Consider the following 7,749-nt stretch of genomic DNA (forward strand, 5'->3'; position numbering starts at 1 on the left):
GGTTCACAAGAGCAGCAAAGGATGCAGAAACCAAAAGCCCATTATGTGACGATCTGATCGTCTAATGGCCAAGAATAGTCAGCCCTGAAGTAAGCGGCTCTGTGCAACAGGGAAACATCACAAGCTAGCAGAACTGTGGGGACAACGGCACATGAGGGGCATGTGGACAGTGCAGGATCAATTGCATTTTAATTCAGTATTGTTGCTTTTGTGTGCTTTTAAATTTTTTTAGTCATAGTGGCAACACCACACAGTTCAGTACATCATTTGAATGCAAGTGGTTATACTATGGATGTACTCCTATCTCAGCTATTCCAGTTTCAGCTTTGAGATCTCCACTGAATTCAGTGGAGCTATTTCAGATGCCCTGTTCAGCACAGTTCACCTATAGTCAGTGAGGAACACCTGAACTGTTGCTCTGCTGCTGAGTGCTGATGTTTAAGCATAGTCCATCTTCTCCGTAATTCTGCCCACAGCCATTATTAGCAGCCCCAAGATTACTCATAGAAAACCCATAGTCATAGGCTCTACTTGTTAAAATAATGATATGCTAATCAATACTGTTCTGTGCAGCCTCATTGTTTAGAATGCCTGGCAGGGCATAAATAAAATAAAGTTATTTAATACATTTTCCTCTCATGGTGCTCAAGTGGTACCTATTTTGAAGAATGCAGGGAGCTAGAATTTCTGACTACAATATCCCACTATGGACAGTTGTGATCTAATTTTGGTAATGATACTTGCCATGCCAGTATCTTGCTCATAGAAGTTGGAGTAGTGAGGTTTTAAAATAGCCTGAAACAAAGCACCATAGCACAGGTGGTGAAAGACTTGCAAGGGATGAAATGGAAATGGAGCTTAATGAGACTCAGCTTACCCAGCCTGAACAAGGATGAGGAGGGGTGAAGGGAAAATGAAAACCTGTGACTATTTTTCTAGTGGAAATTAGATAAAGACAAGAACAATCTATTAGAGGCTTCCCTGAAATATATTTGAAAAGGTTAGGACCTTGCATTTACAATGAGAAAAAATGAGATAGAAAGGATGATTTTCCCCTGAGAGGCATTTAACCCCCAATAAAATATCCAAAGTAGTTCTCAAGCTATTCTTACTACTAAGTATTCAAAACAGAACAGTGTAGGATTAAAAATACCCTCCATGAAGTCAGTGCTCATAGTGTGGAAGAAAACACAGGGTGCTTCTTCCTTTTGGCCACTATGAATATTTAATTCTGGTCTTCCATGACTGAAAGTACGGAAAATTTATCAGCTCAAAACAAAAGTTTGAGATTACTAATAAACTCATGTCCTTTACAATCAAAACCAAAGCAATGTTCAAAACATACAGGGAGACACCTTCATACATGATGACTCAGGTAAGGAGAGCAGAGCAAACAGCTACCTTCGGAGAAAGAAAATTAAGTAGTTTTAGAATCATAATCATTAAGATTGGAAAAGACCACTAAGATCATCTAGTCTAACCATCAGCCCATCACCAAGAAGAGACTATACTGAGAAGATGGAAGAGGTCCTCCAGTCCCAGCTATTAACAGTACCAGTCAGGGTTTCCCTTACAAATTCTCCTAAATAATTAGTCAGAAACAGAGAAGGAACAACAATGTGATGCCTGGCTCCTGGACTGATGGATGCAGCTGAGCTACTGAATGGAGAGATCTCTGTGTTCTCAGGTGAGGAAGAGTACATGCTTTCTCTGTAAATTGCTCAAATTATGCCTTAATTACCATACCTGGAAAGAAGCCTTCAGATACTCTGTGCTCACCTTTAAATTTTGACAAACAGCTGCAAATTGCTGTCATTAAGCTCCTGCTGAAAAGGTCACCAGCTAGCTTGGTACTGTAATATCCCCCCAGTTTCCTTCATTCACTTTTCTTTGTTCCAAAGCTTACATAAAACATACAGTATAACATTGTATTCCCATTTCATTTAGAGAGATTATTTTTGAGGACCGATGCCCTCTTCGAATCAGACTCAAAGCCCCAAGTCACAGTCCTACAGCAGCTTAATGTGTTATGAATCTTTGAAGATGGTGAAGTGGAGCTCTTGGCTGTCATAATTCATATACTGGAGAATAAAGTTAAATAGATGACAGTTTAATTTAATGGGCTTGGCTAGGACATTGCCTTCTCTGTAACCTTCTCCACAGAGGTGGTCATTTGGGTTAAGATGTGGAATAGACAAGTGTAAACTGTAAAGTAAAACTGCCCGACATGCATCCTGGCTCCTCTGGAGCTCTGCAGTATAAGAGTTGTTTCATTCTTTCTTTCATTAACTTGACTATGTCACACATTGAACATGGGAAGCATGTTCCAGTTCTAGCTAAGCCATTCTTTTGGGAAGCCTTAATGATTGCTGACAACACCCAAATCAGGCAGTTACTCACCCATTCAGCTGCTATCTACATCAAAGCCACACAGTCATAGAATCATAGAATCATTCAGGTTGGAAAAATCCACTAAGATCATCAAGGCAACCCATCACTACCATGCCCACTAAACTATGTCCCTCAGTGCCACATCTGCCTTTTTCAGTCAAAGCAAGGGTTATTGAATCCGTACAGTCTATGTTACTTTTCTACTTTTATTCAGAAAGAGGAGTAGCTAGGATGAAGATATATCTTCAGGTTTCTATTTGCATGGCAAAGAGGCATAGCACATCTGCAGATGGAATATTAATCCATGTTCTGGTGTTTTTTGGGGGGAAATATTTTGCTTCTCTTTCTGGAAGGCCTGGTGTGGTTCATGTTAAATTACATGGATTCACCAGTGCTAAAACACTCCATTCATAGAATTATATAATAGAATCACAGAAACATTTGAGATGGAAGAGACCTTTAATGCCTGTCTAGTTCTTCACAATGAACACTGACACCTACAGCTAGAGCCGGTTGCTCAGAGCCTCGTCCAGCCTGAACTTGAATGCCTTCAAGGACAGGGCATCTACTAGATCTCTGGACAACCTATTTCAGCATTCTTTACCAGTGAATTCAACCTTGCTATGGAAGAGTTATAAGACTGATGCACTGGAAAGCTGGAGGAGTAACACACCTGCTCTTCCCAGCCAAATGGACCTGCAAACACAAATAAATCTGTTTGCTTAAGGCCTTATGGCATCAAACACATGGATCAATTTTAAATGCATTGGTAAGCTGTAGATCAGCAATAGATTGTATAATTGGAGGTTTTCTGAACAGATGCATTGAAGATATGCAATGGAGATGCATTATGCAAAAATTCACGTTTTTATATGAGCTGGTTATGTACAATCCAGTACAAAAATGTTCATCTATCCAGTAGAATTAAAGCACAATATTGGGGCTTTATCGTTCTTTCATTTTTAAAAGAAACAGGATCCCACTGCCATTCAGTAGAAGCTAACATATAAGGCAGATATTTTTTCAGGCTTCACAACACTTACGCAGACTTACGTTTTGTTCCAGTATTAATACTAAAACAGCTATAAAAGGTGACATAAAAGACCATGCGCTAAATAATTCAACCACAACATGATTTTTTTTGCATTTATTTCTTAGGACAGAGGGAAATTACGGCAGTGACATCTGATCATAATAATCTTAAGGCAAGTTTTTATCATGAGAATTCCTTATTTGCTGAACTATTTAGGAAGTCTAATAATCTGACTACATTAAAGAACAAAACTAACCTTTTGAATAAACTTAGTGGCTTTGGTTGGATCTGATATTCTGTGTATATTAAAAACAAGAAACAACAACATCAGCAACTCTCTAATGGAGATCAGTTATGGCACAGCAGAAAAAGAATGTGATAGATGCAGTAACAGAAGTCAAAAGAATCATACAAGACCAACAACAAAGCTGAAAATTAATTACTTCTATTGATTTGCTGCCTGACTTGTGTATGTTATTCTCCAAAACAGAACAGACAATGACTACATTAAAAATAAAATCAAGTAATAATAATAAAAAAAAAACCACCAGAAATATGAGTTGGTGTCCTGGCAAAGAACAGGTATCCTTTTTTGACACAACCTGTGGAATAGCTTTCTGTGATCCTTCTGAAGGTCTTTCAGCCCAGCATGGTATGTCAAGGGAAACAGAAGGGTGCTGTTCACAGCAGTAACGCAACATACTACCAGAGTACATGGGGAGAAAAAAAGAAAAAAAGATCAAAAGCCATTTGGATGTGAGTTTATCCAGTATAACTGGTAAGTTTTATCCAGGATTTACTACTTCCTAGCAGGCTGATCTGCTTTTTATAAGACATACGGTCACAGATGTGCAAAACACTAGTGTGCCCGACATAGCCATTTGCACACTTGTTGTGGAGAAGGATGTTCATCAGCCAGGAACTGGTTACAGCAGCCCCATGGTGATTCAGCCCAAACCATTATTCTGTGTGAGGAGCCCTTGTACCATGAAGCGATCTCAGATCTTTGCTCAGATGCGAATAGAGTACAATACCCATACTAGTGTTATGCAAACAAATTTTCTGCCCACTGAAGATCAACAATGAACAGAACAAAAGGCAGAGTTGGTAAGGACATAGAATCATAGAATCATTAAGGTTGGAAAATATCACTAAAATCATCTAGCCCAACCATCACCCCATCACCACCATGTCCATTAACCATGGTCCTCAGTGCCACATCTGCCCTTTTCTTGAACACCTCCAGGGACAGTGACTACTGATTCCCTGGGCAGCCTGTTCCAATACCTCACCACTCCTTCTGAAAAGAAATCTCCTAATATCCAACCTGAACCTCCCCTGGTGGAACTTCAGGCTATTCCCTCTTATTCTATCACTGTTACTTGGGAGAAGAGGCCAACGCCCACGCTTTCAGAGAGTTGTGCAGAGCAATAAGGTCTCCTCTGAGCCTCCTCTTCTCCAGACTAAACAATCCCAGTTGCCTCAGCCACTCTCCTTAAGACTTTTGTTCCAGACCCTTCATAGCTTCGTTGCCCTTCTTCGGAAAAACTCCAGGGCTTCAAGGTCTTTCTTGTTATAAGGGGAAATATCTAGTGTATCTAGTGTTATGCATATATCATGATAGACTTCATTTCTCACTCCAATCTCTTGCAAGGGAAACACAGGTGGAAAGAAACATAACAACATAAGTGGAAAGAAAACCTACAGCCTTTGCAGAAAAACAGCCTCCTCCTTGATGTTCACACACCCATTCAGTAGTATTACCATCCTCCAAATGCTCCCACACACCAGGACCTCTGTCTGGTCAGCCTGCACAACACTAGCAGCCATATACAGAAGGCCCACACTGTCCCTCTCTTCTACACAGAGACAACACTGCTCTATCTATCCTATAAAATCACAGGAGCTTCACTGGGAATTGCACAGAGAAAGAGCTAGGATGTCAGGGGAATGTAGAAAGAGCGAGAACTGTAATAATTGGTTTAATCCACCCAATCAACAGGCTGCCAGCTGGCACTTCTAGCATTAAGTGTATTAACTGTCAGCGTCTGACGGATTAAGCAGCACAGGTCAGTGATAGGTTTCTGCTGTATGAGGCAGTTCTACATTGGTGAAGGGCATTTAGTCCACAAGAAAAAAAACCTTTCTCTGTACTCTGATCTCTGTTTGCACTGAAATAACAACAAAGTGGTTTTCGATATACACCAGGGTAACTGACAACAGAATTTGACATGACTTCAGCAGGAAGGGATGCTATCCACAAGGATGGAGAGCTCACTGTGTCATTGCTGCTAATGCAAGAAGGTTCTTGATCTATGACCAGGGTTCCCACTAGGGTTATAATGGTGATGAAATACTAATCATAAAATCCACCTACATGAACAGACAAGCCTAAAAGCACAAGCTGAAGAGCTTGGCAGTGTCTTTCTTATATTTAGGATGAGATACCGACAGTCTGAAACACTGAAATGTAAGTATCCTGCATAGATTCCCAAAGTTAAAGTTCACTGTTACAGAACTTCCAGAAATGCTAGATCTGATATCTAACTGTAATTCATCAGCATTCTTAAACACATATACCTTGCAGTGTTGGAACCGTTAGCTAGTGGTCTGACTACTAGCTAATAAAATTTGTTTCTCTTCAAAAAGATTTAGAAATAAATGTAGATGAATTAAGGATTTAGTCTGGATATAGACATAATGGAGTGATAGGTGGATGAGTTGCCCAGTGGTTTTTTTTTTTCCTATCCTTTGACTCAAACTTCAGCCATATACTTGAGCAAGCACAGACTGATTCAGTAGAACGATCCCTGTGCAAGGTCATTGCCAGCTGAGAGCTTCAGGAGGCGCAAATGATGAGGGGCTATGGAGAGTGTGCAACAGACTTTATGAAGACCTATTAAAGTTTTCTTATTGTTGTTGAATACTTTTTTTTTTTAATTTTTGAAAACCACAACAGTTCTAGGAGTTATTTTCTCCCCCATCCGTCTGCTGTTTACTGAAAAAAAAAATGAGGTTATGACATAGATATTTTCAAGCCTAGGAATTCGATTCTGAAGCATGTTATACAAGGGCAGGCTTTGAGCCTTACGTTACATTTCTAATAGAAAAAATTAGCTCACATACTTCAATTCAGGAAATAATTTCATGCAGACAAGAGAAAATCCCCTTCTTTCTACTGGTTCTATTTAAATTTGCTTTGTCCCATTCCCATTCTGGCTGACTCTCCTCTCCAGCTGTCTTTCCTCAGGTCTTTCTGCATAATTCAGTCTCATGACTCCTTGCATCTGGGCTATTTGGGCTTTCCTCAAAGGCTTGTTGGCCTTGCAACCCCGCACTGTCAGTTTTAGCCAGAATCTCCTCTCCTCCATCATGGTGCCTGCAGAAGAAATAACCATGAGCACAAATGATAGGTTTTCTGCTGTCAACACTCATTCTCTATCAACTCCCTCTGCTGTCAACACTCTGTCTCCATCTTGCTAGAGATGAGAGGGATGGGATCAGCTCCAAATTCAAGTACTTACATCTAGACGTAGGTGTTCAAGCTCCCATTAAGTCAACAGGGAACCTGGAGAACAGTTTGGCTCTCCTCACCATTAGGTATCTCCTCTCTCCTCGGGGTTTGGAGCCTAAAGTGCATGTGAACATTCATACACTTCGTGTATATATCAACTTAGTTTGCAACACTTTAGGTCCTCAGAAAGCATGGATTCAATGTAGAGAAAGGTCTGTCCAGCTTGTGGAAGGTGCATATGCCACCACTGCATACTGAGAGGTTAGGAGATGATGGACCATCCTCAGTGGAGCACCCTGAGAGCATTTTCTTCTATATTTTCCAGAAGATTTACACATCTTGACATTGGCAAGCTAGCAGCAAAAGAAACAGCTTTGTTATTAAGATTATTAACAGCTGGACTTTCAGCCACTCTGTGCATTAGAGCTGTCTGAAGTAAAAGGCTACTGTATTTTCCTTCACCTGGCAAAAAAAAAAACCACTGTTTCTTCAGCTCCCAGTTTTCAGAATGATTGAAATAGGATAACATACAGAGAAACATACACATACCCTTCAGTCTTAGGCCCACACTCAGCAGGAAAATTTTCAGCCAGGATAATTCAAGTTTGGCTAAGTTACAAGTAATAGAAATGAGGGAAAGTTTTGCATAATCTTAACCACACCTGGCTTTCCTAGCTTAGATCATAATAGCAGTACCTGTTTTTCAACCAGCACTACACTGTCTCCTCCTCTTTGTTTTCTGCTGCTTCTCCAGAAGAGAGAGTCCTATTATGTGCTCTTATAGTCTATTGATAAAAGCACAAATTTGTTT

This window comes from Numida meleagris, chromosome 2 (genome assembly GCF_002078875.1).
Source record: "Numida meleagris isolate 19003 breed g44 Domestic line chromosome 2, NumMel1.0, whole genome shotgun sequence".
In the NCBI taxonomy this organism is placed as follows: domain Eukaryota; kingdom Metazoa; phylum Chordata; class Aves; order Galliformes; family Numididae; genus Numida; species Numida meleagris.